The sequence below is a fragment of the Bufo bufo genome, chromosome 6, assembly GCF_905171765.1.
Source record: "Bufo bufo chromosome 6, aBufBuf1.1, whole genome shotgun sequence".
Taxonomy (NCBI): domain Eukaryota; kingdom Metazoa; phylum Chordata; class Amphibia; order Anura; family Bufonidae; genus Bufo; species Bufo bufo.
The window spans coordinates 377,759,534-377,784,122 of record NC_053394.1 but is presented as its reverse complement, the minus strand read 5'-3'; positions in this window follow the sequence as shown (position 1 = coordinate 377,784,122).

The following is a 24,589-nucleotide window of genomic DNA, read 5'->3' as shown; positions in this document are numbered from 1 at the left end:
ATAACAATGTTACAAGTTTTCAACAAATATGCACTTATAAATCTCCATGTGGGAAATAAACATGAGCAACTCACATCTGTCATGTATTTAAATTGCAAATGATGAATCCCAGCAGCTGTGTCTATTGTAGAATAAACGGTTTTTTATTTCTTCATAAAGCAGAAAGTCCTACAACCAGGACGCGTTTCGGCATGCAAGCCTTTTTCAACAGGTACATCCAAAAAATAAATTAATAAATTAAAGCTTATATAGGGTCTAGTACCGCCCATTAGTGACGTCTCCACCCTTTTTGGTGGGTGGTATTTTATATAATTAATCAATCAATTAGTAACCAAGTAACAACAAGTGAAACAAAGTAACATATGGCACAGGTTACATTCTACCTTGTTGAAGAATCTATAAGTCCTTTTCATCACAAGGCAGCGGTCTAAAAAGAATACATGAAAAGTATATTGAGTGTATATATGTATTTCACATATTGACAACAAAATCTCATAAATGTGCGACTTCATACTCCCTATTAAGTCCCCTTGGGTGCAGTGTATCCAGGGTATGGATCCAAAAAGCCTCTCTTCTGAGGAGAAACTTTTTGACATCCCCCCCTCTCCTTGGTCTCTTCATCTGTTCTAATACCTGAAAACGCAATTGTGCAACAGTATGTTTGTGTTTCTCAAAATGACATGGAACCGGTAGCATACGTTTTTTTGTCCTAATAGCAGACTTATGTTTACTGATACGATCCTTCACTGCCTGCATTGTCTCACCCACATATAATAGGCCACAAGGACATTTAATAAGGTATATAACATTTGCAGAATCACAGGTAAAAAATCCTTTTACTCCAAAACTTTTACCAGTATGTGGGTGATGAAACGAAGGGCCTTTAATTACATGAGAGCACTGTAGACAATGCAGGCAGGGGGATGTACCCATCCGTGGCGTGGATATCCGCTGTTGTTTCAGTATTGTTTTTGTACTACCTAAATCTGCAAGAACCAATTTATCGCGATTATTTAAATTCTTTTTATTGCAGATGAGAGGGTAATGTTTAAATTCATCAACTTGAGGATACGCTTTGTTCAACAGGTGCCAATGCTTCCTGACTATATTGTCAATACCTACATTAAATGGATGAAACTTATGAATAAAAGGTATCCTAGATTTACCTCCATCTGGTGAGGTCCTCTCCCCTTCTATCACTTCTCTAGCTGTTTTCAGAATAGTCAATGGATAACCACGTTCACAAAATCTCTCTGTCATTTCTGTCATTCTTATATTTTGTAAAGCTGGATCTGAGACTATTCGTTTTACTCTTTGATATTGTGATTTGGGAATGGCTTTTTTAAGGGACGATGGGTGGGCACTAATAAAATGTAATATACAGTCGTGGCCAAAAGTTTCGAGAATGACGCAAATATTAGTTTTCACAAAGTTTGCTGCTAAACTGCTTTTAGATCTTTGTTTCAGTTGCTTCTGTGATGTAGTGAAATATAATTACACGCACTTCATACGTTTCAAAGGCTTTTATCGACAATTACATGACATTTATGCAAAGAGTCAGTATTTGCAGTGTTGGCCCTTCTTTTTCAGGACCTCTGCAATTCGACTGGGCATGCTTTCAATCCACTTCTGGGCCAATTCCTGACTGATAGCAACCCATTCTTTCATAATCACTTCTTGGAGTTTGTCAGAATTAGTGGGTTTTTGTTTCTCCACCCGCCTCTTGAGGATTGACCACAAGTTCTCAATGGGATTAAGATCTGGGGAGTTTCCAGGCCATGGACCCAAAATGTCAACGTTTTGGTCCCTGAGCCACTTAGTTATCACTTTTGCCTTATGGCACGGTGCTCCTTCGTGCTGGAAAATGCATTGTTCTTCACCAAACTGTTGTTGGATTGTTGGAAGAAGTTGCTGTTGGAGGGTGTTTTGGTACCATTCTTTATTCATGGCTGTGTTTTTGAGCAAAATTGTGAGTGAGCCCACTCCCTTGGATGAGAAGCAACCCCACACATGAATGGTCTCAGGATGCTTTACTGATGGCATGACACAGGACTGATGGTAGCGCTCACCTTTTCTTCTCTGGACAAGCCTTTTTCCAGATGCCCCAAACAATCGGAAAGAGGCTTCATCGGAGAATATGACTTTGCCCCAGTCCTCAGCAGTCCATTCACCATACTTTCTGCAGAAGATCAATCTGTCCTTGATGTTTTTTTTGGAGAGAAGTGGCTTCTTTGCTGCCCTTCTTGACAACAGGCCACGTGTTTCTTTGCAGGTCACCAGGGTTAACAATGGAAGAACAATGATTTCAAGCATCACCCTCCTTTTAACATGTCAAGTCTGCCATTTTAACCCAATCAGCCTGATATAATGATCTCCAGCCTTGTGCTCGTCAACATTCTCACCTGAGTTAACAAGACGATTACTGAAATGATCTCAGCAGGTCCTTTAATGACAGCAATAAAATGCAGTGGAAAGTTTTTTTTGGGATTAAGTTAATTTTCATGGCAAAGAAGGACTATGCAATTCATCTGATCACTCTTCATAACATTCTGGAGTATATGCAAATTGCTATTATAAAAACTTAAGCAGCAACTTTTCCAATTTCCAATATTTATGTAATTCTCAAAACTTTGCGATGGATATCTGTAGATAAATGACCCCCAGGGTTTTGATGACTTTAGTGTCTAGAAAACTGGTTTGCATCACAAGTAACTGTGAACTGTAAACCCATTCAAGAAATCAGATAGGGTCTCACGGGACCCCGCCCATATGCAAAAAATGTCATCCACAAATCTTTTCCAAATAATGGAATTTTTTTTAAATAACTTATTATTGTATACATGTTTTTCTTCAAATGATGACATAAAAAGATTTGCATAGGGCGGGGTCACGTTCGACCCCATCGCGGTGCCACGCAACTGCAGGTAAAACGTATCCATGAATAAAAGGAAATTTTTATAGAGAACCAAATGTAATAGCTCAAGAAAAAAATTCTTGTTCTATAATCGTATAGTTAGTTTCACTAAGTACGGCTGAGACAGCCCGTATGCCCTCCTGATGGCCAATAGAGGTATATAAACTGACAACATCAATGGTCACCAGGAGGCTCTCAATGGGAACAGGACCCAACTCTGCTATAATCCTCAAGAAATGTGGTGTATCCCATAAGAATGGCTTACCTGCGACCTGGTCTGTATCGTCTGGCTCTGCGTCGCCCCTGATGTTCCACCGGTGGTGCTTCCATCCCGCTCGTCTCCTCCTCCTCCATGCGGACGCCGGCCGCCTCTCCGAAAAAAAGGACGCATCTCGCGAGAGCCAGTTGAATAGCCGGAACTTGAACTTTGAGAACCAAACCTTGCAGGTTTTCGATATCCGGACTGTGATCGCAGGCCTGTGTCTTGCCATCTGTACACACGATTTAGGTAATAATCCTCACTGTCGCATAGAAATTTGGATCTTTTCTTCTCTTCAGTATCTTTTTTATAAGTTGCAATCTGTGCATCCACTGCTTCTTTTAACTTTTTAAATTCGTCATATCGCGAGGTTTGGTTCTCAAAGTTCAAGTTCCGACGATTCAACTGGCTCTCGCGAGATGCGTCCTTTTTTTCGGAGAGGCGGCCGGCGTCCGCGTGGAGGAGGAGGAGACGAGCAGGACGGAAGCACCACCGGCGGAACATCAGGGGCGACGCAGAGCCAGACGATACAGACCAGGTCGCAGGTAAGCCATCGTTAGTTATAAACCTGTCGTCTCGGTGTCTGGACTCTGAGCAAATTTCCGCTCTTCAAAGGGGCTTATCTTTCTGCCCCACAGCGGACTTTGACACTTTTCAATTGGATGTTGATTTGCAGCAATTTTTCAGGAAATTAAGACTTAAAGCCCATTTCTCTGGACCCGTTGATGTGCAGCGGAGCACGGAGCCCATAGAGACTGAATCTGGTTTGCGTCTTATTGATTTAGGTCTAAGGAATAAATCTACATTTATGCCCCCCAGGACTTATCACCCTGTTGAAACGTATATACAATTGGTCACTAGGGAGGTGCAGGAACAGATAGACTCAATAAAGAGGGGTGAGTTACACTTAAGACACAATGTTTCAGTAGGTGAAAAGAGAGCCATTAAATTCTTGATAGAGGATGTGAATCTGGTGATAAAGCCTGCTGATAAGGGTGGTTCCATTGTAAAAATGGACAAAATTAAATACGTGCAGGAAGTCATGCGACAATTATCTGATGAATTGACATATCAACCATTAAGTGGAGACCCCCTTTTTGAAATAAAACATAAAATCACAGGGATAGTTGAACACTATTCAGGTATAGGTGTAATTGATCAACATCTTTGCAAATTTTTGGTTAATCACACTCCTAGGACTCCGGTCCTATATATTTTACCAAAGGTCCATAAAACTTTGATTAATCCCCCTGGACGCCCTATAGTGTCTTCAGTGGGATCCATCTTATCCCCTCTGGCAGTTGCCTTTGAAAAAGTTTTAACCCCTTTGGTGAAATCTACTAAATCGTTCTTATGGGATACACCACATTTCTTGAGGATTATAGCAGAGTTGGGTCCTGTTCCCATTGAGAGCCTCCTGGTGACCATTGATGTTGTCAGTTTATATACCTCTATTGGCCATCAGGAGGGCATACGGGCTGTCTCAGCCGTACTTAGTGAAACTAACTACACGACCATAGAACAAGAATTTTTTTCTTGAGCTATTACATTTGGTTCTCTATAAAAATTACTTTTTGTTCATGGATACGTTTTACCTGCAGAGGCGTGGCACCGCGATGGGGTCAAACGTGGCCCCACCCTATGCAAATCTTTTTATGTCATCATTTGAAGAAAAACATGTATACAATAATAAGTTATTTAAAAAAATGCCATTATTTGGAAAAGATTTGTGGATGACATTTTTTGCATATGGGCAGGGTCCTGTGAGACCCTATCTGATTTCTTGAATGATTTGAATATTGCAGTTGCGTGTTTACAGTTCACAGTTACTTGTGATGTAAACCAGGTGAGTTTTCTAGACACTAAAGTCATCAAAAACCCTGGGGGTCATTTATCTACAGATATCCATCGCAAGGATACTGAAAGAAATAGTATATTACATTTTAAAATTGCCCACCCATCGTCCCTTAAAAAAGCCATTCCCAAATCACAATATCAAAGAGTAAAACGAATAGTCTCAGATCCAGCTTTACAAAATATAAGAATGACAGAAATGACAGAGATTTTGTGAATGTGGTTATACATTGACTATTCTGAAAACAGCTAGAGAAGGGATAGAAGGGGAGAGGACCTCACCAGATGGAGGTAAATCTAGGATAGCTTTTATTCATAAGTTTTATCCATTTAATGTAGGTATTGACAATATAGTCAGGAAGCATTGGCACCTGTTGAACAAAGCGTATCCTCAAGTTGATGAATTTAAACACTCACCTCTCATCTGCAATAAAAAGAATTTAAATTATCGCGATAAATTGGTTCTTGCAGATTTAGGTAGTACAAAAACAATACTGAAACAACAGCGGATATCCACGCCACGGATGGGTACATCCCCCTGCCTGCATTGTCTACAGTGCTCTCATGTAATTAAAGGCCCTTCGTTTCATCACCCACATACTGGTAAAAGTTTTGGAGTAAAAGGATTTTTTACCTGTGATTCTGCAAATGTTATATACCTTATTAAATGTCCTTGTGGCCTATTATATGTGGGTGAGACAATGCAGGCAGTGAAGGATCGTATCAGTAAACATAAGTCTGATATTAGGACAAAAAAACGTATGCTACCGGTTCCATATCATTTTGAGAAACACAAACATACAGTTGCACAATTGCGTTTTCAAGTATTAGAACAGGTGAAGAGACCAAGGAGAGGGGGGGGGGATGTCAAAAAGCTTCTCCTTAGAAGAGAGGCTTTTTGGATCCATACCCTGGATACACTGCACCCAAGGGGACTTAATAGGGAGTATGAAGTCACACATTTATGAGATTTTGTTGTCAATATGTGAAATACATATATACACTCAATATACTTTTCATGTATTCTTTTTAGACCGCTGCCTTGTGATGAAAAGGACTTCTAGATTATTCAACAAGGTAGAATGTAACCTGTGCCATATGTTACTTTGTTTCACTTGTTGTTACTTGGTTACTAATTGATTGATTATTTAAAATACCACCCACCAAAAAGGGTGAAGACGTCACTAATGGGCGGTACTAGACCCTATATAAGCTTTAATTTATTAATTTATTTTTTGGATGTACCTGTTGAAAAAGGCTTGCATGCCGAAACGCGTCCTGGTTGTAGGACTTTCTGCTTTATGAAGAAATAAAAAGAAGTTTATTCTACAATAGACACAGCTGCTGGGATTCATCATTTGCATCTACTGGAGATTGCTCCTTCCCCGTGCAGCGTGCACACAAAGGTGAAGTGCTGACTTGTTTCCTGGATGTATTTAAACTGCACTGAGAATTCTTTGAGATCATGGGGAACTTGGGATATATGACATGACCTGTGAAAATAAAATGAAAAAAAAAATATATAAATATTATAAAAATAAAATCGGAAATGTAAAAAAAAAAAACTTTTCCCAACGATAATAAATTGATCCACCTTATCGTCCTTGGCAACCCCCATGTTATTTTGTTAGCCCACATGTCTGAAATTAGTGTTCTGTCCTTATAGAACATTCTGGTTTAAGGGCTAGCTTATGGAAACCTTTAGATATAGAACATTTTTCTGAGTTACCTATTTTGTGTTGTAACTTTTCTGTGTCTGAGGATGACAGACCTACCTGCCTGGCCATGTAAGTTTCTTCCTTTGACTATTCTTGCTAGAAAAATATGACAATGATAACTTTCTGTATAGGATGTCCAAATGTTGGGAATGATATGCACTGTGAAAATAAAATAAAAATAAAATAATCAGAAATATACAATATAAACTATGAATAATGCAAAGAAATCTGTCCTCCTTATTTTCCGGCGCGCAGGTAAACAATGAAGGGAAGGCTGCACATGCACGGAGCGTGGCCTTCGTTTTAACCATCTGATCGGCGGGGGTGCCGGTTGTCGAACCCATGCCGATCTGGTATTGATGACCTATCCTAAGGATAGGTAATCTGTATTAAAATCCCGGAAAACCCCTTTAATGTTGATGATTATGGCTTACAACTGATGAAAATCCAAAAGTCAGTATCTTAGAAAATTAGAATATTATAAAAGACCAATTCTAAAAATGATTTTTAATACAGAAATGTTGGCCTATTGAAAAGTATGTATAGTATATGCCCTCAATACCTGGTCGGGACTCCTTTTGCATGCAATTACTGCATTAATGCAGCATAGCATGGAGGCGATTAGCCTGTGGCACTACTGAGGTGTTATGGAAGCCCAGGTGGCTTTGATAGCAGCCTTTAGCTCATCTGCATTTTTGGATCTGGTGTCTTTCATCTTCCTCATGACAATAACTCATAGATTCTCTATACGGTTTAGGTCAGGTGAGTTTTCTGGCCAGTCAAGCAGAGTGATACTGTGGGTTATTAAATCAGGTATTGATGCTTTTGGCAGTGGGGGCAGGTGCCAAGTCCTGCTGGAAAATGAAATCAGCATCTCCATAAAGCTTGTCAACCGAAGGAAGCATTAAGTGCTCTAAAAAAATTCCCGGTAGATGGCTGCACTGAGTTTGGACTTGATATAACACAGTGGACCAATACCAGCAGATGACATGGCTCCCCAAACCATCACTGACTGTGGAAATGTCACACTGGACCTCAAGCAACTTGGATGGTGTGCCTCTCCACTCATCGTCCAGACTCTGGGACCTTGATTTGCCCAAAAAATGGAAAATTTACTTTGATCTAAAAACAGGATTTTGGACCATTGAGCAACAGTCCAGTCCTTTTTCTCCTTAGCCTAAGTAAGGCTCTTTTGATATTGTCTCTGGGTCATGAGTGTCTTAACACAAAGAATGCAATAGTTGTTGCCCATGTCCTGGATATGGCTATGTGTGGTGGCTCTTGAAGCACTGACTCCAGCTGCAGTCCACCCCTTGTGAATCTTCCCCAAATTGTTGAATGGCCCTTTCTTGACATTTTCTTTTAAAGGCTGCGGTTATCCGTGTTTCTTTTGCACCTTTTTCTAGCACACGTTTTCCTTCCACTCAAATTTGCATTACAATTCTAGGATGCAGGACTCTGTGAACAGCCAGAACTGTCTTTTGGACAACTGTCAAGTCAGCCATCTTCTGAATGATTGTGTAGCCTGCTGAACCAGACTATTTAAAGGAAATGTGCCACCAAAAAGGTTATCTGCCAGTTATAATCAGTTAGTAGCTCATCTCCTAATCCTTTTTTTTTCTGATTGTAGATTTTTATATTCTATTTTCTGAACATAATTACAGAGGCAGCCATCTTGCTTGAGCTGTTCTTATCAGCATATAGAAAGCATTAAGAAAATTGCTTTATAACAGCCCCATGGTGCATAGAGGCCTCGTTGACTTCTATGGGAGAGTCTTCTAGGCACGCTCTGTCACATGTGCAGAAGTGATTGTACAAAGGAAGAATCACCCACTGTAAATGGAGGATCGTCCTATCTATACACAGAGGTATCATTATAGGCAGGATTAGAATGAGCTAACTGCAGTAAAGTAATCAGTACAAGTCAAGAAGTGGCACCAATAACCAAAATAGTGGCCAGCGGCAGGATTTTATCATTTTTGTCTAAATATATGGGATACATGGAAATTTGCAAACAACATCTTCAAAAATTCTTGAAAAATATGTTAAACATAAAAAAACGGTCATTTTCTGATGACACATTCCATTTAAAGGCTTAGGAAACCTTTTCAGGTGTTTTAGGTTTATTATCTGATTAGAGTGTGACACCATGCGTTTACAATATTCAACATTTTCACAATATTAAAATTTTCTGAGATACTGACTTTCGGGTTTTCTTTAGTTGTAAGCGATAATCATTAACATTAAAAGAAATGAATGTGTAATGAATCTATAGAATATAGGAGTTTCACTTTTTGAATTGAATTACTGAATTACTAAAATAAATTTACTTTTCAATGGTATTCTAATTTATTGAGATGCACCTGTAATATAGGTAGATCTCTACCTGGCCAAGATGGCCTACCTTTGTTTTAAGCTGAACCAATGTGCCCAAAAATATATTGATATTGAATATAGATGGGTTGCCCAAGATATGAAAAAAAGGTCTACTTTTTCCCTCAAAGAGCAACACACCTTTTCGTAGCTTGTGTCTGCTATTAACATTTCATCTCTGCTTACTTAAATGGTACAGTACCATACACAGATTGTCTTTTCTAATCTTGGACAACCAAGATAATGTACTATAATAAGCAGCAAAGTAGTTGAACCAGCTATGTAAAAGTACAATCCTGTTATTGTCTGTAATATTGAGATGGCAGTCAAGAAGAGAAAAGTCTTTACTACAGCGGTCTTAAACAGTCCTTTGTTTTACCCTCAGGAGCTTTTTTATAGACTCCACATCATTAACGTTCTTAAATCCCTGTAATTAGAGGTTTTGCTTCATTGGATCACTTTTATTATTATTATTTTGATGTGATGATTTCCCCACGGAGACATCCTGTTTCTTCTTGTTGAATTTTTAAGAAATGCTTTCTTTATGTTAAATTGAACTAAATGGAGAAAATATCATATATATAATCTACAAAGCAGATTTTGAGTTATTAAATAGTACAGTATCACCCTGAATCACCCTGAAACAGCTGTCTGTAGTTGAGGTTTGCATTTCAGTGTGTCTGCTGCTACTACTAAGGCCTCGTGCACACGACCGTTCCGTTTTTTGCAGTCCGCAAATTGCGGTTCTGCAAAATACAGAAGCTGCCCGTGTGCATTCCGCAGTTTGCGGAACGGGCGGCCCATTGTAGAAATGCCTATTCTTGTCTGCAAAACGGACAACAATAGGACATGTTATATTTTTTTTGCGGTGCTACGGAACAGAGCTATGGATGCAGACAGCCCACGGAGTGCTGTCCGCATCTTTTGTGGCCCCATTGAAGTGAATGGGTCCGCACCCGAGCTGCAAAAACTATGGCTCGGATGCAGACCAGAACAACGGTCGTGTGCATGAGGCCTAAGCAGGAGGCTGTCTTGGGGTTATGTTTAACTCAGATCTATCCTTCATTCCATTCAATAACTTGCTCGATCATTTTGCCAAAAACATCTACAGCATCCACCCTTTTCTCACTGTGGGAAAAAAACACAACTCTTATTGTTGCCCTGCTCCATTCTCATATTGATTTCTGTAACTCACTTCTAATCAGTCTTCCCCTCAGTTATCTTTCCCCTCTCCAATCCATCCTGATTGCAATAGTCAGACTCATTTTTCTGTCAGTACATCCTGTGCCAGTCACTGCACTGGTTGCCTATCCACTATAGAATACAGTTAAAACATATTACTCTTAACCAGCACTTCACAGTGATCCCCCTCCCTACCTCTCCTCCCTCGTCTCTATCCACCATCCTCTGTTTCGCATTCTACTGATAATCTGAGACTGAACATCCTCTATAATCAGAAACTCACACTTCTGTCTCCAGGATTTCTTTTTATCATGCTATGCTTTTCTATTCCATAAAAAATTTAAGTCAATGAGAAACATTAAGATCCATAAGGCTTCCATTATAAATTAAAGTGTTCATACCCTTGTGAACAGACGCAAACTGTAAAGGAGATCATATCATTTATGTCACTTACGTAAAATAAATAAAATGATATGAAAATTTACCCTTGTACAGACAGAGAAATGACACAAGTATTCTCTTTCTGTTCTGTGACTTACAGGTATGTCATGAACCTCTTTCGAATGCTCAACATTAGGTATAGCCTGCGATATCAGTTTTCTTTTGAAGGAACACCAAAAGTGAGGCAAATCCAAAGATTATGTATGGAAAACTTTAGGGAAACATGAGAACAAAAGACAGAAGACCTTGAATCAAAGCTTCTGTAGGCACTCCAGGTGCTAGTATAATATATGATGACTTCAAGAAAGACTGAGATGATTTCTTAGGGCAGCATAAGATAACTGCTTATGGACATGTATAGAAATTTTTGTTAGAATGTTAATTCAGTCTCATCACCACTGGGAAATATTTCCCTTCTAGGGAAGATTGTGGTTCAATGGGTCTTTATAGGGTTTATTGTCTTTTTCTAGATCAATAGGGAAATAAAGCTCTAATATTTTTCTTTACCTCTTCACACAAGTGGACAAAATTGTTGGTACCCTTCCATTAAAGAAATAGAAACCCACAATGGTCAGTGAAATAACTTGAAATTGACAAAAGTAATAATAAATACACATTTACTAAAAATCAGCTAATAAAAATCAGACATTGAATTTTGGTTCAACAGAATAATTTTAAAAACAAACTAATAAAACTGGCTAGGATGGTACAAAATGATGGTACCCCTAGAAAATATTGAAAATAATTTGACTATAGGGTCATGTTAAACTAAGATGTGTCCTATAAACTGGCATCACAGATGTCTTCAAACTTGTAATAAATCAGTCTGCCTATTTAGATGATGAAAAGTAGTCACTATGCTGTTTGGTATCATGGTGTGTACCACGCTGAACATGGAGCAAAGACAGCTCAGGAAAGAGCTATCTCAGGAGATTACAAAGAAAATTATAGACAAAAATGGTAATGGTAAAGGCTTTAAGACCATCTCCAAACAGCTTGATGTTCCTGTTACTAGAGTTGCACATATTTTTCAGAAGTTTAAGGTCTACGGGACTGTAGCCAACCTCCCTGGACGTGGCTACAAGAAAAAAATTTATGGCAAATTTTAGAGATGGATAATACGAATGGTAACCAGAGAGCTCAGAACAACTCACAAATAGATTAGAGGTGAACTCCAAGGTTAAAGTGCATCAGTGTTAGATTGCATTCACCCATCACTGTCTTAGGAAAAGCGGACTTTATGGAAGACGACCGAGGAGGAAACCAAAGTTGAAAGCAAATCATAAAAAAGCAAGACTTTACCAAAATGCATATTGACAAGTCACAAAGCTTCTGGGAGAATGTCCTTTGGACAAATGAGATAAAACTATATGTTTTTAGCAATTCACATCAGCTCTATGTTTACATTTACAAAAATGAAGCATACAAAGAAAAGAACATTGTACTTACTGATAAAAATGGAGGAGGCTTGAAATGGAGGAGGCTTGGTTATGTTTCATGACATTTTATAAATTATTCTGTTGAACCACAATTAGAGTTGAGCGAACACCTGGATGTTCAGGTTCGAGAAGTTCGGCCGAACTTCCCGGAAATGTTCGGGTTCGGGATCCGAACCCGACCCGAACTTCGTCCCGAACCCGAACCCCATTGAAGTCAACGGGGACCCAAACTTTTCGGCACTAAAAAGGCTGTAAAACAGCCCAGGAAAGGGCTAGAGGGCTGCAAAAGGCAGCAAAATGTAGTTAAATCCCCTGCAAACAAATGTGGATAGGGAAATGAATTAAAATAAAAATAAAATTAATAAAAATTAACCAATATCAATTGGAGAGAGGTCCCATAGCAGAGAATCAGGCTTCATGTCAGCAGAGAATCAGGCTTCACGTCACCCAAAACTGGAACAGTCCATTGTCAGATATTTAGGCCCAGGCACCCAGACAGAGGAGAGAGGTCCCATAACAGAGATTCAGGCTTCATGTCAGCAGAGAATCAGTCTTCATGTCATAGCAGAGAATCAGGCTTCAGGTCACCCACCACTGGAACAGTCCATTGTCAGATATTTAGGCCCCGGCACCCAGGCAGAGGAGAGAGGTCCCATAACAGAGATTCAGGCTTCATGTCAGCAGAGAATCAGTCTTCATGTCATAGCAGAGAATCATGCTTCACGTCACCCAACATTGGAACAGTCCATTGTCATATAATTTAGGCCCCGGCACCCAGACAGAGGAGAGAGGTCCCATAACAGAGATTCAGGCTTCATGTCAGCGACTCAGCAGAGAATCAGTCTTCATGTCATAGCAGAGAATCAGGCTTCATGTCACCCACCACTGGAACAGGCCACTGTCAGATATTTAGGCCCCGGCACCCAGGCAGAGGAGAGAGGTCCCATAACATAGAATCTGGCTTCATGTCAGCAGAGAATCAGTCTTCATGTCATAGGCTACTGGGACCTGAGGTAGTTGGTACACTAGGACGTGTGGCTGTGGCAGAACGGCCACGTCCTCTCCCAGCACCAGAGGGTCCACTAACACCACCACGACCATGTCCGCGCCCGCGTCCCTTACTAGATGTTTTCCTCATTGTTACCGTTCACCACAATAAGAAAAATATTATTTGGCCCAATGTATTGAATTCAAATTCAGGCCTTTTTTTTTACAGACACCTAACACTATCTGGCTATCTATTTAGGTACCATATTACACTAATACAGGCACAGCAGTAATGACAGATTTAGCTGAATATAAATTTGAGGCCTATTATTTAGGCGCTGGGTGACAGGTATACGTTTACGGACAGAATTAGACTTGGATATGCACAGTAGCGTGTGTGTGAAGTTATTGAGAATGACCCTATCAGCACCTTGAATCTAATATACCCTTTTAGGGATAGATTTAAAGTAGGCCTGATACAGCAGAAACCACTAATTTAGGAAATTGCTAGGTTGGGAATTGTATTTCAACCCAGAACAAAAACTGTGCTTTGACGGACACAAAATAACTTGACCAGCTACAGCAATAACCACAGATTTAGCTGAATATAAATTTGAGGCCTATTATTTAGGCGCTGGGTGACAGGTATACGTTTACACACAGAATTAGACTTGGATCTGCACAGTAGCGTGTGTGTGAAGTTATTGAGAATGACCCTATCAGCACCTTGAATCTAATATTCCCTTTTAGGGATAGATTTAAAGTAGGCCTGATACAGCAGAAACCACTAATTTAGGAAATTGCTAGGTTGGGAATTGTATTTCAACCCAGAACAAAAACTGTGCTTTGACGGACACAATATAACTTGACCAGCTACAGCAATAACCACAGATTTAGCTGAATATAAATTTGAGGCCTATTATTTAGGCGCTGGGTGACAGGTATACGTTTACGGACAGAATTAGACTTGGATATACACAGTAGCGTGTGTGTGAAGTTATTGAGAATGACCCTATCAGCACCTTGAATCTAATATACCCTTTTAATGAATAGATTTAAAGTAGCCCTGATACAGCAGAAACCACTAATTTAGGAAATTGCTAAGTTGGGAATTGTATTTCAACCCAGAACAAAAATATATCCTTTGCCAGACAGCAGACAGTATTACAATTGGCTGGCCACAGCTGAAACACCAGATTTAGGGTACTGCTATTTTGGCAATTGTATTTCACCCCTCAATAAAATAGCAAGCACAGCCAAGCCCCTAATGTAGGATATAGCCAAAAAATAACCACACTATTGATGGTTAAATGGACTTGGTGGAAGCTTGCCCTTGATGTAGGATATAGCCAAAAAATAACCACACTATTAATGGTTAAATGGACTTGGTGGCAGCTTGTGCTGGCGCACCACAAGCCACAAAATGGCCGCCGATCACCCCAGAAAAGTGACTGAAAAACGCTCTGGGCAGCCTAAAAACAGTGAGCAATTGAATAGCAGCAGTTCAATGATCCACAGCTGTAGATCGATCACTGTCTTAAGTGTTTTGGAGGAGTTAATCACTGCCTAATCTCACCCTAACGTCGCAGCTGCAACCTCTCCCTACACTTGTAACAGCAGAGTGGCGTGCAGCTCTACGTGACCCAAGCTTATATAGAGGCTGGGTCACATGCTGCACTGGCCAATCACAGCCATGCCAATAGTAGGCATGGCTGTGATGGCCTCTTGGGGCAAGTAGTATGACGCTTGTTGATTGGCTGCTTTGCAGCCTTTCAAAAAGCACCAAGAAAGCGCCGAACACCGAACCCGAACCCGGACTTTTACGAAAATGTTCGGGTTCGGGTCCGTGTCATCCCTAACCACAATTCAAAAGCAATGTCTAGATTTCATTAGTTTCATTAGAAGTCAAAGAATGAAAAAGATTAAAATAGACAATCCTAAGAGAATTAAGTAATGAAATAGGCAGGGCCTTATTTGTGATATTTAAGGACTCTATATTTGACAGGGACCATTCCACAGGATTGGTGCTTAACAAATGGGGTACCAATATTCAAAAAGGGGTCAAAAGCAGAGCCTGGAAACTATAGGCCGGTCAGGTTATCATCTGTCATGAGTAAACTGTTTAAAGGTTTTCTAAGAGATGCTATCTTGGAGTACCTCAATAAAAAAAAGCAAATAACGCTATATCAGCATGTCTTCGTTAGGGATCAGTCAAGTCAAACAAATTTAAATCGGTTTCTAGGAGGAGGTAAGGTCTAGACTTGACCGGGGTGAGTCAATGGATTTCATATATTTTGACTTCTCCAAAGCATTTGATACTGTGAAACACTAAAGTTTAGTATATAAAATGAGAATGCTTGGACTGGGAGAAAATGTCTGTATGTGGGTAAGTAACTGGATCAGTGAAAGAAAACAGGGGGTAAGTATTAACGGTACACACTCAGATTGGATCACTGTCACCAGTGGAGTACCTCAGGGGTCAGTATTCTCTTCAATATATTTATTTATGATCTTGTAGAAGGCTTGTGCAGTAAAATATAAATGTTTGCAGATGACACTAAACTGTGGAATTAACCCTGAAGGGGACAGTATACTGTATATACAGTCAGGTCCATAAATATTGGGACATCGACACAATTCTAACATTTTTGCTCTATACACCACCACAATGGATTTGAAATGAAACGAACAAGATGTGCTTTAACTGCAGACTGTCAGCTTTAGTTTGAGGGTATTTACATCCAAATCAGGTGAACGGTGTAGGAATTACAACAGTTTGCATATGTGCCTCCCACTTGTTTAGGTCCCAAAAGTAATGGGACAATTGGCTTCTCAGCTGTTCCATGAACTCCCGTTTTGTTTTTACCAACATACTGTACTTTGCATACACAGGTGGCCACATACACAACGCCCACGGTTCTGAAATTGATGAATGACCGAATCATATATCTCCTCTTGGTTACAGTACTCACCACCATCTTTCCCTTCATGATGGCCTTGCACACCATGCATCCGCTACAATTAAAGGTGCCCGGTGGTCTCTTTGGTAACCAAGTCCCAGGTGTTGGAGTAGAGAAAGCACTGTGTACTAGCTTGTCTCTCAGGTTCTCTCCTCTATGAAACATAATCAATGGATAATCAACCACCAAGGGGGTGTTCATTATGACCCTGCTCATCTCCAGACACATTACTTTTTCCCTGAATGGTACATTGTCCGAGGATCAGGTGTGAGTGTATGACGTCACAATCTCACCACAGACTAGTGGGATCCAGGACGTAACAGTATCTATATATTGTAGTTGAATATACATGTTTTAGGACAATTAATAAAAGTTATATTTTAGCGATAGCCATTCTTAATAGTTGCTTTACACCATTGGTGTTGCCCATCTTTTCATATAAGTATATAGTCAGCCATTTATTTTCTTAGTGTTTTTGATGAGTGATGGCAGTTTTTTTTCCAGTTACATCAGCTCAGGTAAATGATTAGATAACCCACGGGAGGTATTTTCAGAACAGGAGTTACCCACTGCATCACAGTAGACTAGTATTTCCTCAGTTTTTAAACCTCTTACTGGAGTGTATAAGGACCACGTACGTTCGTGGTGGGAGATCCAGACCCTCGAGACTTATCTTAAGAACAAAATAGTCCAGAGAGGGCTGAGAAACCCAGTATTACCTAATGCTAGGGTAAAATCAGAAACAGCTGAATTGCAGGATAATATTGAAGAAGCAAAAAAATTTGCACAATCCCCAGATTTTGAGAGAAGGGAAATTACATTGCAGCAGTCAGTTGATAAATTCACTGGATACATCAGGGAAAGGAAACAAACTGTATGTACGTGACACTCATGATTTCAAAGAGGGCACTATATTTAATTATACAGGTAGAAAAAATAAAATCAACACAGAAAGTGAGACAGATATCTGATGGTCAGAAGGTGACACTGATGCTGAAACCAACTTGTTGGCAACAACTGTGACTATCAGGAACAGAGGAAGAGGACATGGGTGTCGACCAAATAGAAACCGAGGTAGAGGCAGAACTGACAGAAGTGATAGAGGTTTTTTTTAGGCATGGGCACAGAATATCCTTTGAGGAGCAGGAAAAAGCCCTGGCAATATCTCTGGCAGGGCACACTGACGACCTTCAGATAATCAATTTATCTCATTGCTCCCTTACTGCGGCTGAGATGACACTCCTCCGCAAGGGTCTGTCCTTTGTCCCAGTGTGCAAATATAACCCATTTTATTGGGTGAAGGATATTAATCTCTTCATCAGGAAGTTAAAATGGAGAAAATTCTTCCTTACCCACGATTGTGATTAATGTCGGAGTTTAGGCATTGAGGAGGAAGAATTGGATGATGTGCACCTTTTGGCAGATTTGTGGGATGAAGGTCATAGGCCGGCAGGTACTGGACCCTTCACCCAACTGAGACCCCCCTGTAAAAAGAATCCACCTGTCAGCGAATACTGCCCCCTAGATGCTTTCCTCACTACCACGACAGAGAAATTGAGGTCTTTATATGTTCAGGGGCAAGGAACAAATAACCTTACCCGAGCGGAATTGGAGGCCTTGGAGCAACTACAAAATTATAAGCAGATTGTTATCAAACCCTCGGACAAAGGAGGAAATGTGGTGGTTCTTGATAGGGAAGTGTATAGGGATATGTGCCTACGTATCCTTAACGATAGGGCATGTTATGCCAAATTGGACTCGAATCCGACTGACAACTTAAAAAAGAAACTGGCATGCATCCTAAATGAGGCAAAAAATGAGGGCCTTATTAGTAAGACCGAGTATACCTACCTGGTGCCTGCCAACCCCATTACATCAGTATTCTATGGGCTGCCTAAGATACACAAAGGTGTTAATCCCCTTAAAGGCACGCCTATAGTGTCTGGAGTTTGCAGCCTCACAGAAAAGATCAGCAACTATGCTAATGTGATCTTACGTCCCTTTGTACGGAGTCTCCCCTCGTATGTGAGGGACTCGATGGACATGCTCTGACGTCTAAATGACGTGGTATGCGACAAGGGGACCCTTCTTGCAAGTCTGGATGTGGAGGCTCTCTATAGCTCCATCCCACATGAGAAGGGATGTGAAGTTGTAGGGGCCTTTCTTGCAGAAAGGGATGCGCATCTAAGATCACATAATGACTTTGTTATCAGTCTGCTGATCTTTATCCTACAAAATAATATCTTCCTATTTAATAGACAGATCTTCCACCAGCTCAGGGGAGTTGCGATGGGCAGTTCCTGTGCCCCCACATTTGCAAATCTCTACCTGGGCTGCTGGTGGGAGAGGGAGGTTGTTTTTGGTGAAGGCATGAGTCGATGGACCTCATCCATTACATTATGGCTGAGGTTCCTCGACGACGTGTTCATCCTTTGGGATGACACGGTCTCTGCCCTCAAGGATTTTGTGTCTGCTCTCAATGACAACGATCTGGGCTTGTTTTTTACAAGTGAAATCCATGACACCAAGCTTACGTTCCTGGACCTTTCGATTAACAGCGGTCCGGATAGAAAAATACGCACGAATATGTTTAGAAAACCCACAGCCACAAATACGCTACTCAAATGGGAGAGCAGTCATCCGTTCCCATTAAAACATGGCATCCCCAAAGCACAATATCTGAGGGCAAGATGTAATTGTTCTGAGTGGGCTGACTTTAGGGTCGCGGCAAAGGACTTGAAGATTAGATTCAGTCAGACAGGGTATCCAGCAGAGCCGCTCAGAAGGGCGTATCAACATGCAGCCGCATGTGATAGAGAGAGTTTGTTACACCCGAAGGCCAGTAGCGAGGAGGATTCAAAAATGAGAATCATAGGTACCTTTGGCGTATAATGAGGTACGAGAGGTTATAAGAAATGTCTGGAACCTCCTAAAGTCGGACCCGGTAGTGGGACACTTGGTGGGTGATTATCCATTGATTAAGTTTCATAGAGGAGGGAACCTGATGGGACAAACTAGTACACAGTGCTTTCTCTACTCCAACACCTGAGACTTGGTTAAAAAAGAGACCACCGGGCAACTTTAATTGTAGCAGATGCGTGGCGTGCAAGGCCATCATGAAGGGAAAGATGGTGGAGAGTACTGTAACCAAGAGGAGATATATGATTCGGTCATTCATCAATTGCAGAACCGTGGGCGTTGTGTATGTGGCCACCTGCGTATGCAAAGTATAGTATGTTGGCAAAACAAAACGGGAGTTTAAGCGGCGTATTGGTGAACACCTTAGGGATATTGCCAATGAAGCTGATACCCCAATTGCCCAACATGTGCTAAAATATCATCCGAATAGTACCAACTGTATCAGGTTTCAGGGAATTGATCACGTTAGAACATCGGTAAGAGGGGGTGACATTGACAATCTTCTCCTCCGGAAAGAGGCCCAATGGACCTTTACTCTGCAGACTACCAAACCTGATGGGCTAAATGATTTTATCTCCTACATTGATTTTATTCAGTGATCTTTATTCTTTACTATGCATCTGCAAATGAGCTGGTATGGTGCCCTTTGTCCAGCAGTAGGTGATGGAGTAGATGTACTGTGCACCCTCGAATATAGCAAGCGTGTGATTCACTGCAAGAAGTGACAATGTGATATATACAATTGGCGGTTGTGCCACAGGCCATAATCTAGATGTAACCAGTATCTGCAGAGAGCCCTCTGTAGATATGTTATGATTTGGGCTTTTGAGTGGCAAGTCTTTGGTCACAACTTGCGATTTTTTTTTATCACTTTGGTGGTGGAGTTTATTTATTATTTTTTGCTCCAGGGTACCCTTTTATTACCTTCTGGGTTAGGTTACCTATTTTCATTATTCTTGGGCGATGATATGCCCTGGTTTTGTAATACAATCGCCTTCATTCACTCCTATAGTAATATTTACCTCCTGTGCTGGTTGGAGCAATGTTATGAGGCAGGGCAGGGGTGTGTCGGCTCCCGACAGCGCCCCTGATTCATTGGCTCCCGCGCTGACTTATCCGGCCCAGGAGGTGTGGCATCTTCTACTTGAGAAGCAGCACTGGCGCGGATGCGCTACGGCCGTCCCCGCGCCGCAGGCTACGTGTCTGCACGCTATGCATGAGAGCGTGCAGTAATTCTGTTTGTTTGTCTGTTAGTAATGCTTCCAGTGTCGCTCCTGATGACTAAGCTGCATGATATTAGCAGCTAAAGAAACGCGTAGAGCAGACAGGCCTATGTGCCTCCAGTGTTACAGAGGTTAACACCTCATTTAGTAGCCAGAATTCATTTAGTAAATGTACCAGGGGCAATTGTTTAGGGTGGATTGACAGTGTCCTGGTTGATTCAGGCACTCACACTTGTTTAACCCACGCTGTGCTGGTGTATTTTGCATGGGGGTGTTCATTATGACCCTGCTCATCTCCAGACACATTACTTTTTCCCTGAATGGTATATTGTCCAAGGATCAGGTTAGAGTGTTTGACGTCACACTCTCACCACAGACTAGTGGGATCCAGGACGTAACAGTATCTATATATTGTAGTTGAATATCCACGTTTTAGGACAATTAATAAAAGTTATATTTTAGCGATAGCCATTCTTAATACACTGCTCAAAAAAATAAAGGGAACACAAAAATAACACATCCTAGATCTGAATTAATTAAATATTCTTCTGAAATACTTTGTTCTTTACATAGTTGAATGTGCTGACAACAGAATCACACAAAAAAAAAATAATGGAAATCAAATTTTTTAACCCATGGAGGTCTGGATTTGGAGTCACCCTCAAAATTAAAGTGGAAAAACACACTACAGGCTGATCCAACTTTGATGTAATGTCCTTAAAACAAGTCAAAATGAGGCTCAGTAGTGTGTGTGGCCTCCACGTGCCTGTATGACCTCCCTACAACGCCTGTGCATGCTCCTGATGAGGTGGCAGACGGTCTCCTAAGGGATCTCCTCCCAGACCTGGACTAAAGCATCTGCCACGTGGTACGTGGTACGTGCTAGCCAATTGCCTGTTGAAGGTGCAGGCGAGGATGCCTCCTGCCCTGCACATGGACCTTCGCAAGCCCCATCAGCGCAGTGTCCAAATGTCCTTACCCCAGGCATTTAAATGCAAGTGCAAATACACAGGCTATAGCACTAAATGTGCACCTTTCAAAATTACTGTCTGAAGGGACAGACTACCGCTGTTCCCAACCGCCACTATTTTTCAAGGTGTGCCATGCCCACCTTACACCAACATGTGTCCAGAAACGTCACCCGTGCCCTCACCAACGCAGTTACTGGGAAGGTCCACCTAACCACGGACATATGGATTGACAAGTGCATTCGGGCAGGGATGCTACATTTCCCTGACAGCACACTTGGGTGAACGTTGTGGAGGCCGGGAGCGAATCCTACCCTGGGATGACACAGGTGCTACCGACACCGAGGATTGCGGTCCCTACATCGATCAGGGTTTCCACCAGCACCTATAATAGTGGCTCCAACCCCCACTTCTCCTTCTCCTCCTCCTCCTCCACTTTCACCTCCAAATTATCCGTGTGCAGCACCAGTCAGCCATCAGCCGGTAGCTGGAAGCAGTGTAGCACTGCATTTGGGAAGCGTCAATAGGCCGTGCTGAAGCTGATATGCTTAGGGGACAAACAGCCCACCGCCGCAGAGCTGTTGCAAGGGATAAGAGACCAGACTGAGCTGTGGCTCTTGCCATTCAACCTACAACCAGGCATGATTGTGTGTGATAATGGCGGTAACTTGGTGGCGGCTTTGAAGCTCGGCAAGCTCACACACATGCCTAGCCCACGTCTCAAAACCTACCCCAATACAATGTAAGTCAATGGGGACGGATCCGTTTGAAGATGACACAATATGGCTCAATCTTCAAACGGATCCGTCCCCCATTGACTTTCAATGTAAAGTCTGGACGGATCCGTTCAGGCTACTTTCACACTTAGAATTTTTTTAAAACTATAATGCAGACGGATCCGTTCTGAACGGATACAAACGTCTGCATTATAGGAGCGGATACGTCTGAGCAGACATCAGACGGACCCGCTCTGAACGGTAGTGTGAAAGTAGCCTTATACAGCAGAATTTAACTGTCCGCAGCGGACACCATCTACGGAAAAAGTATGATTGATGGCCTGCTGGTGACCCTCAAAAACATTAGGGGTGAGGGTCTGCTGCTGAGCTGACCATCTAAAACATTATAGGTGAGGGCATTCTGGTGAGCTGACCCTCTAAAAGATTTTCGCTGAGGGCCTGCAGGTGAGCTAACCCTGTAAAAAATGAAATGAGAGGGCCTGCGGGTGAGCTGACCCTGTAAAAAATTATATGCGAGGGTATTATCTGGTGGAGTTGAGAAGTCAGGGGCAATTCAGGCCTTGATAATTTTTATAAGAGTCAACCGGTCAGCATTTTCAGTTGACAGGCAGATACGCTTATCTGTTATAGCACTAAATACCCGCTCAGACAAAACGCTGGCGGCAGGGCAGGCCAGCACCTCCAAGGCGTAGAACGGCAGTTCGTGCCATGAGTCCAGCTTGGCACTGAGGGATCACTGAGAACGCTGACACGGTCTGCTACGCACTCCTTCACCATCTTCCAAAACTTTTCCCTCCTTGTTGCATTAGGCCGCGCATCAGGGTGAGGGTGCTCGCGGGGTGTCATGAAACTGTCCCAGGCCTTGGAGAGTGTTGCCCTGCCTCTGTTGGAACTGCTGTGTGTTCCCCTTGTCTCCCCTCCTTGGTCGCCCAAGGAAGTACAGACTCTGCTGCCAGCGTTGTCAGATGGAAATTTTTGGAGCAATGTTTCAACAAGGACCTTCTGGTATTGTACCGTTTTGCTCGTTCTCTCCACCTTAGGAATGAGAGATGACAAGTTCTCTTTGTAGCGGGGGTCGAGAAGGGTGAACACCCAGTAATCTGTCTTGTCTAAAATGCAAATAACGCGCGGGTCGCGGGAAAGGCAGCCTAACATGAAGTCAGCCATGTGTGCCAGACAAGCAAGACTTCGCTGTCGTCATCAGAAGGAAGACTGTCCTTCTCCTCATTCTCTTACTCCTCTTCTGCCCACCCACGCTGAACAGATGGAATTAAACTTCCATAAGTATACCCTCTGTAGCGGAGGCAACCGTCTCCTGCTCCTCCTCCTTCTCCTCTTCATCGTCCAATTTGCGCTAAGAGGACGGACGGAGGGTGGTCTGGCTATCACCCTGTGTAATGTCTTCTTCCCCCAATTCCACCTCTTCCACATGCAAAGCGCCGGCCTTAATTGTGAGCAGCAAGCGTTTGAGTAGACACAGAAGTGGGGTGGTTACTCTGATAATGGCGTTATCGCCGCTCACCATCTGTGTTGATTCCTCAAAGTTTCTAAAAACCTCACAGAGGTCAGATATCCCTGCCCACTCCTCGCTTCTGATTAGCGGAAGCTGACTGGAAATGCAATGACCATATAGCAGCTGCTATTCCACTACTGCCCTCTGCTGCTCACAAAGCCTGGCCAACAGTGTAACGTGGAGCTCCAGTGTAACGTGGAGCTCCATTCTGATCCGCGTCCACTCAGAATGCATTAGGGCAGTACGGATGCGTTCGGGGCCGCTTGTGAGAACCTTCAAACGGAACTCACAAGCGGACACCCGAACGCTAGTGTGAAAGTAGCCTAAAGTGTGCGAATTTAAAAAATAAAATCTTTTAGAGGGTCAGCTCACCAGCAGGCCCTCAGCGGAAATCTTTTAGAGGTTCAGCTCACCAGCAGACCCTCAGCTGAAATCTTTTAGAGGGTCAGCCCACCAGCAGGCCCTCAGTGATATTATTTTAGATGGTCAGCTCACCTGCAGGCCCTCGTATATCTGTGAGATACAGTGTACCTTTGCCGTAGACGCTGCAAACAGTGTCATTACCTATGGTACCTCTCCTGTATAACGTTTCCTCATCCTAAATACTTATGACATTCCCTGTAATTTTTTAGTACTCATTCCAATGACAGGGCCTCTTAAGAGTCCTGTATTGTTATTTATCATCACTACCTCCCTGAGTCGGGAGTGGGTAATTTGCGTGCCCTCGCCTGCTATTCTTGGAAGTGGTAGCCGTAGCCGTTACTCAGGCTCCCTCTCTGGAAGCGAACCCTAATTCCCTGTTACCCGTGGTCACCATGGTAGGCACATAAAAGAACATTGAAAGTTGATAGGGCAGACATCCAAATAGACATCACGGGGACGTGTGATCACCCAGAAGTTATCTAGAGGCAACAAAGCGGCAGCAGGCCCTTGCACATAATCTTTTACAGGGTCAGCTCACCAGAAGGCCCTCACCTACAAGTCCAGTCTCACTATCCAAGAATCTGGTCAACACAATCCTCACCACTGGGGGTCGCGTAACTACTTACCACGGAGGAGTATCGTTGGTTATCGGAATGAACCACACAAATCGTCTCGATCA